The 10706-nt window shown below is 44.1% G+C and overlaps 1 protein-coding gene across 11 annotated transcripts in view; it reads left to right on the top strand.

The window, feature by feature from the left end:
* Nucleotides 1-6572: 6572 nt before the first annotated feature.
* The window catches only part of LOC126859476 (protein split ends-like), an 80150-nt gene continuing 76016 nt past the window's right edge, over nt 6573-10706 (top strand). For 4 of the 11 annotated variants that reach the window (XM_050610874.1, XM_050610846.1, XM_050610884.1 and 1 more), the window contains exon 1: nt 7586-8099. The gene's annotated coding sequence lies outside the window, so the exon portion shown is untranslated. The other 7 variants (XM_050610908.1, XM_050610892.1, XM_050610901.1 and 4 more) reach the window with 5 other exon arrangements.

Here is a 10706-nt window from a genome sequence, read left to right as displayed (position 1 = left end):
TATAATATTTCTAAAATATTTAAAATTCATGAGGAATTGAAAAAAAAAACTTGCATCGTTCAGTATTAATCGTAAACTCGAATTAAAATTATATATAAATACATGGATGATCACAAATCGTTTTTTCATTGACCCCCTATTTTCAAATCTATGATCGTAGCTTATTGCTATTAGGTTACGCGTATCTGTATATAGCAATTTAATAAAAATAGCAGGTGTACCACGTTGTATCCGTTCTCTCTCTCTCTCTCTCTCTCTCTCTCTTTCTCTCTCTCGGGATGGAGATATCGCTATCGCAAACTGCGTATGCAATTTCGAATCGTATAAATTGCGAATTGCGGTTATTAAATCTGTCGGTTTACCGCCTGTACTAGACTTGCGCGCGTTTTACGTCCATAAAAAATAGATCAATCGCCGGAATTGTGTACTCCTTCCGCAGGAAATGCTTTTTTTCGGAAACTGTATACGTATACGCGTAGAATTTCAGTCGTCGAATCGACAGATCGTCAAAGGCCCAACTTTTCGACGGATTCGAACGACGCGGTTGAATGCCATTCTGAAATTTTTCTATATCGGTCGCAGGTATAATATTGATTATTTATGATCCACGCTATCCCCTTTAAGGTGGTTCATCCTTGTCCCCGTCCGCGCGTCGTACCTCCCCGCCATGCCACCACTTCTACCAGTCTGCGTCCGTCTCTGTCTCCTGCTCGTCTTCTCGCTCACTCTCTCTCTTTCTCTCTCCTTCCCTCCACCCTACCTTCTCGCTCGCGCTCGCTCGCACGCCCATGCGCGCACACAAATACACGTCGTACACAGACGCGCGTTCTCTCTTTCTCTCTCGCATTATCCCCCTACTGGCTCTCCATTCCTGCGTGTAACGACTCAATGGCGCTGCCACACCCTTGCGCCATCCAGTAATCAGTGCTATTGTTTTATAGTTCCTCTTCTCTGCTATTGCTTCTCGATACTAGGAAAGGCGACCAATCGATCTTCCATTCGACTAGAGGTTCGGGAACGCCGCCGTGGCTCGACTCGCGCGATCCGATCCAAAGTGAGCCAGGTTGAACCGAGTCGGGCGAAGAACGGTACGAGGTTCTTTTACGGTCTGACTCTGGAGCCCGTATTCGTTCACTGCGCGTTTCAAGATAAACGTCCGACTAAAACTTGAGATGCGTTTTAAAATACCCGCATTTTACGCCATCGTACACAGATACAGTGGCGTTTTAGAAATTCTTGGCGCTCTAATACGCGTACAATACGCGGATGATTCCCTCACAAAATCGGAGGATGTTAATAACGAGATACCGGATGATGCGTCTATGCCAGCCACGTCAAAGAATTCTCTCGACCGCGTGTAAACAATATTGAATGTACAAACATATAGGGACTTAATATTCTTGCCAGACTCGAGACGCAGTAGGCGTCCAGATAAACGAGCGTTTAGGGCGCGGCCCTCCTCCCTCAACTTTGTCTTGTCCTTCAAGAAGTCCCAAGTTTGACGGTCGTTAAGACATCTCGTTGCTTACAAAGCCGGGAATGATGCAGCATCCGTGCAAGAGTAGCGCAAAATTCACGTCCTTGATCCGTTCTTGCGGGCTGCTGTGAGTATTTAAAGTGGCGCGAGTCTCTCGGAAAGAGCGAGATCGAAGAAGAGAAGTCACCGGATGCATGCATCGAGAGAGAATCGCAAACAAACGCATCCTCGCCCAATATATTTCCCCCACGAATTATACCGCGCGCGGGCAACATGTAATCTGTCCAACAGTATTTCGTTGTTCTCGCTCTTTGTTCGTTTCGTTATACGTAACGTTACGATGTGTACGGCGAAAATACACTCGTTTGTTCGCTATAGAGTAACGTTTCAGATCGTCTCAGATCGGACGATATATAACGTCGGTGGAACGTCGCTCTCACTTTGCCGCAATCGTTACCGCATTGTGTCCGCGTCTGGGAAAGTCTCTTCCTACGATTCTTCGGGCGACAGAGTGTTTTACGCGAACGACGCAACATTTCGAAATAAAACATTACGTATATATGTGTGCAAGAAATGTCTGGCTGTGTTATTTGTGCCGAGATGTACGCACAATACTATATGTGTGTATAGTTTCTTTCATTCCTTTTCAGCTACGAATTATTTGATCAACGCAAAGCCCACGTTCCGCGGAGCAAAAATTGTACAATAATATTTTATATATTATAATATATTCTATTATATATATTAATAATATATATAATAAATTCTATTTATATATTATTCATTATAAAATTATGTACATGAAACAACTAGAGAAAGAGAAAGAGAGGATATATTATTATAATATTATGCACATTGAATTATGTACATGGTAAATTTATTTGTTGCCAATTTGTTTCGTCAAATTTCAACAAAAAAATATTGTTAAGTTATAACAAAATTTCTAACTTATTGTATAAATAATAAAAAGAATCACAATTAATTAATTTATTTATTATATCAATCTATTTCTGTTTTTACTGTTTAAATTATTTCAAAGTGTAAAACGCATGCAAATGTGCGCGACGTTAAAAGCGATGACATTAAAAAAAAAAAAATAATAATAATACCAAAATCGCTCAAAAATATATGCGGAAATATTTCTCGCTTCCTCTTTTTATCTGCGCAATTTTCGAAAAAGAATGTCCCCCAGTTTTGAAGTGTCTCAAGCCCTTTTCACAAAAGTTGCGCACAGTTGCGGGAATAATTCCCCGTGCGTGACATTGAAGCATTCGCGCCGTGCAGTGTGCGCCGACATTAAAGTACACGTCGGCGTTTAATCGATAAAACGGCGCGAGTTCAAAATTCCCTTTCCAAATATCTATAGGAAGTAACCGTATCGCGTGTTTATATACAAACGAGAGCTGCGCCAATCCCATCGTTTCCAAAGTACATATACTATATATATAATCTATAAATATAATATATACATGTATGCTTCAGTTTCGCATGCAATAAATGAAACATTTGTACACATGACGCATTAACACGCTCTTATCACGTTCGCTTATCAAGTTCCGCGTGAGAACGCGCGCGAAGAAATGAATCAATCTCCTTACGCAGATTCCTCCGGGGAAATCGGAATCTCTGTCTCTCTCTCTCATGGCATGGCCAATCTGCACTTTTCTCGCGCGCTATCGAGATCGACCGACTCCATCTTTGCTCGCTCAAACGAGCCGCGTGTTTATCCGCGCTCTATCGCGCAAAACTTTCGGACGCGACCGACATGAGTGCGCGGGGCGTCTGACCTACTAACTTGTTTTGTTTAACTTATTCATTGTCCGATCGCGGACGCGGGGTCGTAAAAAGGCTGTAGAACTCGCGATACGTACTCGCGACGTATACGACGTCGCGTTCATTGCGTATTAATGACCGGGATTTGTCGGACTCTCAGACTGCTATAAGTTCGACGAAGTGTTCGAATTCCGAGATGCTATCGACGCACGCGAGCTGAAATTTTCGTTCATTGACGATATGAAATAGGGAGCATCGGAAAACAAAGATCTAATTTTCGTTCACAAACATATATAACGCAAAGATTCTATGAAATTTATATCCCTGAAACCTCTATCGATCTCTATCGATTCTTTTCGGCCTTTGCTATAAACGAGAAGAGGATTTGACGCGCAAAAGTAATTTGCAATAATTTATGCGATTCGCGGAAGCGAAAACGTCTCTCGTACGATTCAATAGCAGCTCGTCTTGCGACGTGGAGGAAATTATCGTAATCTCGAGACGAAGAGGTTTTTTCGTCGCGACAGCTACGAAGACGGCGACAGAAACCCATGTGTTCCAGGGTGCGTAGAAAAGTGCGTCGGACAAATAAAAGCGCGCGATCGACGCAACGCATATATAAATGTATGCATTTCGAATGCACCAAACGCTTTTCTAAAATCTCGAGAGATCGGGCGGAAAACTTCGTAGTCTACATGCTATCTTTCTCTCTCTCTCTCTTTTTCTCTCCGTTTCTGTAACCTAACCTTCTCTTTCGCCCGCGCTCCACACGTTCGTCCTCTCTGTCCCGCCTATCCCTCGCTTATTCATATCACTCTTTCTCGCGCTCGCTCTCTGTCTCTCTCCTCGTCTCTTGCAACTTCTCCAGCGCGGCAAAACGGGATTCTTTCCTTCTCTGATCCGCCGTTCTCCGTACAACTCGCCGTGAGTGTTGGTGGATTGCCTGGCGTCCGTGAGGGCCCTCCTGGCCGACGTTGCCGCGCGCTCGACGGCGTTGCCGCGAAGCCCGACGTGTCGTACCGTCTCGCTTCCGTGCCCTCGTTCGATCTCGCTTCAACTTTCTTCTCTCCGCGCGGCTGGGATCAACAGTACACCCCTCTCTCTCTCTCTCTCCTCCCCTCCCTCACTCCCTCTACGAGTCTGTCCCCACCGCTGAAGCTTCTCTCCTTCCCCTTCCTCTCTCTCTCTCCGCTAGGTGGCCGGCCTGCTTGTTCGCTTGTGCTCTCGACGCAGTGCCGTACGCAGCCATTTTGCACGCCCGACGTCACGTCAGAACAACGTCGATCGACGGGAAATTACGAGAGCTATGCCTATCAATATAATCCCTCATCGCAACATCGCAGATTATATTTGATTTACGTTCCAAATATTATGTAATCCTCATCAAAATTCAAACGTGTCTCCGATCTGTAAAACGAATACTTTGGATATAAAAAATAATGTCGAAATAAATTATATGGCGCATATATAGTAATAATAACCGTCTAGAGACTGGCAGGTATTTTTAAATCCATCTAGAAAGTATGTATAGTAGTAGTATATATAAGTAAAAATGAGTCATCTCAATGATTTGTTAAAATCATGCAGGTTTTAAAGTACGTCTATATAAGAGTGTTGTAGTCGCGAAAGACATATGTTGCGAAACTTTATTACCGTGTCGTTTTAATTTCGTCAAGAAGTAGATACAATCGAATTGACATACGTTTATGAAAGAGAAACAGCGCAGACGGAGCGGAGTGTCTCGTTTATATATCGAACGCGCCGCTTCCTCGGCACATTATTCGCACGGATCGTCTGTTTCGCGTTGATTGTTAGACGCGTCCGGCGAGCGAGACGACAATATATCCCGATAAAATTCGCGATATACCTGCAAACGAACGATTCTCCTTTTGAAACGCGTTGCACGCCGAGACGGCAGACGCTTGAAAATTACAAAACGGACGAATCTCTCGGATCTCTCTCTTTCTCGGCGCGGCGTGGAAATCAAGATGCGAGATGGATGGGAGGAGAGGCGGCCCCTTTGTGCGTTTTATTATACGTGCGAGAGGGACGAGCGCGTTCGGCGGACCGAAAATAACAGAAAATGGAAGCCCGAGTGAAAGTACAAGTCCAAGGGACGTGCGAGCGTGCGTTTCGACGGAATTTCGACAAATTGCTGCGATTTTCTATACGATTTGAAAAAAGAAAACATCGCTAGGGTCGTACTTTCCTTCGTCATCAATCCTTAAACACACGAATAATAAATATAAACTCTCGAATAACATAAGAAAATTTAACGCCAGACGGCAAACATCGTTTTTGTCCGCTCACTCATTTCGGTCTATCCGCTTTAAGTCGGGGGATCTTTCACGATATAGCTGAGAGAGCGCTTTACTCGAGTCTGCCGATGCCAAAGAGAGCGATCCACTGGAAAAATCTTACGAAAATTCGCGATAGCGATTCGATTGTGACGAATCTTAAAAGACACCGTCATCGATCGATTCAGGAGGAAGATTCGCAAATAAGTTTTCGCGACAAAAATCAGATGTAGAGACGACGAAAAAAAGAGGTTTCTCCGTCGCGAGAGACGCTCCTGAGCTAGCGCAGTCTCCCCCCACTTAGCCCACCATCGCGCGCGCGAAGCTGCTACGTCGCTCGTTCGGTCGGTCGTTCGTTCGTTCTCGGGATTCTGTCCCACTCCACTCACTCTCTCTCTTTCTCTCTCTCTCTCTCCCTCCCTCTCATTCCGATCCACATCGCGCGCGCGACCCCTCGTCCGCTCTCGCCCGGCGGCCCGTTACCCTCACCCCGCTGCCCGCCTCGAACGCTCTCCCTCCTCTCTCCACCCTTCCCTCTCCCCCCCGCGCCCGCCCGCCACCTCACCCGTAATTCCGCCTTGCCTGCCTGCCAGCCTGCCGTCCGTCCTTACGTCCGTCCGTCCGCCGTTTGGATCTATGGTTGTGTGCGGTGGATTTCGTGACGTTAACCTGGCGGCCCTGAAAACGCCGTGTGGACCGGCCGCGCCGATTTTCGTGCCGCAGCAGCGAGACACCGTGTCGTCGTTGGGTCGCGAGTGCGCGAGAACGCGAGTGTTTTTCAATCGCGGTGGCCCGTTGTCGCTGTCGCCGCCGTCGTCGCCGCCGCCGCCACCACCGCCGTCGCAGCAGCAGCAGCAGCAGCAGCAGCAACAGCAGCAGCAGCAGCCGTCGTCGTCGTCGTCGTCATCATCGTCGTCGTCGTCGTGGTTGTTGCTCGCTAACGCCGGTGCAACTATTGGCGAACGTCACATCGCTAGAGAATACGATATACCGAGGGAATAAGTTCGTCGCGGGTAAGCCTCTCGGGAAGATTAATGTGCGCGAACGACGAGGGATATTCATCGCCGTTGTCCTTGTCATCGTCATCATCATCGTCGCCGTCGGTAACATTCTCTCGTGATCGCGTCGCGTCACGTAACGTCTCGTCCACGATGAAATTAAGCACAAAGAGAGAGAGAGAGAGAGAGACCTAAAAAAGAAAAAGCGCTTCGAAACGCTCATCCCGTGTTCGTCGCGCTCCTTTTGTCGAGTCTATCGCTCTCCTTTTCCGTCTCTCTTTGTCCTTGCGTTTTATCCATCTTTCTCTTTCTCTCTCGTGCGCGTTTATCCGTTGCTTTTCTTTCCGTCTCCTTCCCTCTTTCTTTTATTCTCGCCTATATCTCTCTCTCTCTTTCTCGCTCGCTCCTTCGGTTCTCGTTCCCTCTCTTTTAGATAATCACGCGAGTGTGCGTAATCTCATTTTCTTTCTCACGCACATCCACACGCACCCACATAGCGACATCAACTACCCGCCACGAATACATTCTCTCTCTCTCTCTCTTTCTTTTCTTCTCTCATTCTCTTTTCCTCCGCCCAGTTTGCTTCTGTCTCTCTCTCTGTCTCTCTCTCTCTCTCTTTCTTTCTCTCTTCCTATTTATCCTACTTTTATTTTCCATTCAGGATAAAGCGGGATAAGGATTAAGAGGAAAAAAAGGAAAAAAAAAGAAGTCGACGACGATGACGAAGATGATGTTGAGGATGAGGATAACGTGAAACGCTTGCATCTGCATTCGAAAATACGAAACGTTCGTATATACTACGGTACAGTGTACGCAGTGAATACAGTGAAATACGAATTTTCTTCTAACCTCGTCGTCGCGATCCCTTGGAGAGAACGCACGCCGCAGCAACGCTATGCGCTGCGTCGCGTCGCATCGCGTCGCGTCGCGCCGCGTCGCAGTATGTGACCGCGTTTGTCACGACCGAACGTTTCTCCGTTCGCGTGTTCTTCTTCATCATCATCATCATCGTATCGCCGATCCTTATCGTACGTGTTGTTTGTTTCGCTCGCGGCAATTTCTCTCGCCGTCGTTCGTTGCATCGTCCGCGTCGTGTGTTTACTAGGATGCGCGATTACCGACCGAGTGCTCTCCACCATCACGCCCGTCATTCCTTTTTTCTTTCTCTTTTTTACACACGTGCATCAAGCTTGGGGTATGCCCGGGTACGTTCCCGCGTTCTCTCCGATCTCTCTCGCTCTTCGAATCCTCGTCGCTGTGTGGCCGCCCGCCTGCCTCATCTGCTACGTGTCACCTCGCCGTCGACGGACTCGTCATCGTCTCGTCACCGCTCTCCCTCGGTGGTGCTCACAGTGATATATTCTACGTGTGATCGAGCTTTCGACGTCTCTTCGCGCATATTTGTGCTCCAAGAGTCCAGCAATGTGAAGCGCCCAGCTACATAGTCGGCGTTTCGAGAAATCCCGAAAATAACGCACCTATTAATAGGGGATATCTCTCTCGACGCCGCTCCGTGTGTGAACTTGAAGATAGCGGGCCGACGGATTCGCTCGCGTACGTATATCATGCGTTTTTATTGTGCTCCGATTCTCGTCGGCGGAGACAGGAAGGGGAGGCGAGTCGCTCGGAGATCTTTCCACTAAAAGAGCGGTATTGTGTGTCCCGCTATAATCTCACCGAGGGCAAATATTCATTTTTAAAAAGAGGGGAAAAAACGGCAGCTTTCTCTCTTTCAACGAGTAGCTCCGACTCGCTTCTCTCTCTCTCCTGGATTCGCGGAAATTAGCACGCCGGAAGCGACGCGACGTCTCGTCGCTGAGGCCGACGGTGAAGGCTTACCTGTACCTTTCCGGGAGGAATCTCTATCGTTATCTAATAATTATCGTCGCTATATGATGGAACAGTGTTGTATGTAAAAAAAAAAAGATGTGCCAAAAATTAATTTACGAGTTTGGAAAAAAAAGATGAGTTATATGTAATTGAGCAATACGTGAAACCGTACGTTTGAGATGGAATTTTTTTAATTCTCATTTTTGCATATCGTCCAATTGCGAGTGACAAATAAAATGTGTTTGTGCAGATCAAATTCGTCCTGGAAAGATATGGATCTTAAATTTATACGTGATTGCACCGACAGTGTCGAAGATGTGCGAGATATAAATTTAATATATATTGTAATATAAAATTAAATATTTTTTTTTCCTTATAAGAAAGTAAAAATTACTCGTGTTTCCATATAGTTGTTTCACGCCTAATATCGAATTTTGATATTTGCCACGTTCAAAGTGTTTAATGTATTCAATTTTTAAATCTGTGAGACTTCGTCGTCGGTGAAATCCTGCAGAGCGCGCGATCCTTCCATACTGATTTGTGCGACATGCATTCTCGATTAGAATATTTATTGAACGCGAGTGAAAATATAAAAAGTGATAATTAAGCGTGCGATTCCAAAAAGTTTTGTCCTTCGAGGAATAAAGTCGCGCAATTTGATTAGATATCTATGAAACGAAGTTGAATTTTGCTCGTCAAAAGTTCCATAAATATTTCAATCCTTAACTTTAATCTTCGAAAATTCCGTTTTAAAATTCCGTTGTAAAATCTAGCGCTAGTGATCCGTGATTAATTAATCTCTCTTTTTCCGAACTGCAGTCCGATTGTCTGTCGTGTCCAGTCTTCAATTTCAATTTTAATTTTCAAGAATGTCAATTGCGTAAGGTTTCATACCAGTGCTTGTCGCAATCTCTCATCGCTCTCTTTCCGACCGATCTTTTATAACTTACAGCACATACGAGTCGTCGATGGCTTATGATTTTCTTGCACACTGCTGCTAATTTAAACGCTGCCATTCGCTGCCAAGTATATACGCTACTATACGGCTCGTTCACATCGGCTTTCGCGACATTGGTTCGAATTGCATTGTTCCTTGCGAATCGCTCGTTATGCAGTCCACGGAGTTATCAATCATTCGTTATTTCGACCTGTAGTTCATTACTCGATGGATTGAAAGTGAAAGTGGCACGAGTCAGAACCGATCGTGATCAGAGAATAATCGAGATATAAACAAATTATCGGAAATTTTAATATGGGACGCATGCTCTATTGTCTTCTTGCGAGAACTTTTTTTTGTAATTTGTTTTTGACGCTTTTTGCATTTTGCGAATAGAAAAGTTTCAAGGCTTTCTTCAGGTGTGCTAGTTGTATTTTTTTTAATATTGTTTGAGCGTAAAATGAAGCTAATGAATAAATGCTCATTACTTGATTGATGAAAAACAGCGTGTATACTCCCTGGAAAAACATGGATAGCCTTTCTTTTGTGCTTGAAAAAATCAGGGAATTTTGATAAAATTTTATTGCGACTTGGAGAATTGTTTTAAAAAAATTCTCTATTTAATAATTTTGCTTTTATATTGTTTTATGAATTATGTATTTAAAATATATTATAAATATCTTTATCTCTCTTTATACATTTAATGTCTTAACATAATATTAAATATGCAATACATATTTTTTATTGTAGCTTTTAGTGATAAAAAAATGAAAATGTTATGCAAGTGAAAAATATTCATCTTACGGAAATTAATCAGTATTTTTTTGAAACTTGAGAGGCTTTTTTTTCCTTTGAACAAGTGAAAAATATTAGAAAACGTATATAAATATTAGAAACGTAAATAAAAAAATGTATTTAAAAATTGCACCAAAAAAATCTTCAAAATATTATCTTTACCAGAAATTTTGGAGAAAAAATAACTTAAAAGATCAGAGAATTTTTTAAATCAGATTTGAATAGACAGGAAAGAGGATTTCAAAACGAAGAAAGTCCGATTCAAAACAAAAACTTCAATTAATTTCAATAGAATCTTAACAAAAATTCTATTTGATCGTGTACAAATTTAATTAGTTTATTGTAGTACATGTTTTGCAAATACCGAAAGTGCGATTGTGCTTCTCCACGGCACGTCGTCAGCACGCATGTCGAATCTCGCAATCGTGTACGCAGTAAACTCGAGACTTGGGTGATAGTTTCGCCGATATTAGTTGGCGCGCAGCAAATTCTGAATGTTATAACGAGCGATGTTACTACACCAAAGTGTTCCATCTTATCGAATCATTGTCCGAGGAGGTCGATACCGCCGTCGTCGAGTCGTCGTCGATGGCAACCGA

This window comes from Cataglyphis hispanica, chromosome 1, assembly GCF_021464435.1.
Source record: "Cataglyphis hispanica isolate Lineage 1 chromosome 1, ULB_Chis1_1.0, whole genome shotgun sequence".
Taxonomy (NCBI): Eukaryota; Metazoa; Arthropoda; class Insecta; order Hymenoptera; family Formicidae; genus Cataglyphis; species Cataglyphis hispanica.
The sequence above is the reverse complement of the archived record's forward strand: the minus strand, read 5'-3'. Positions and strand labels throughout refer to the sequence as shown.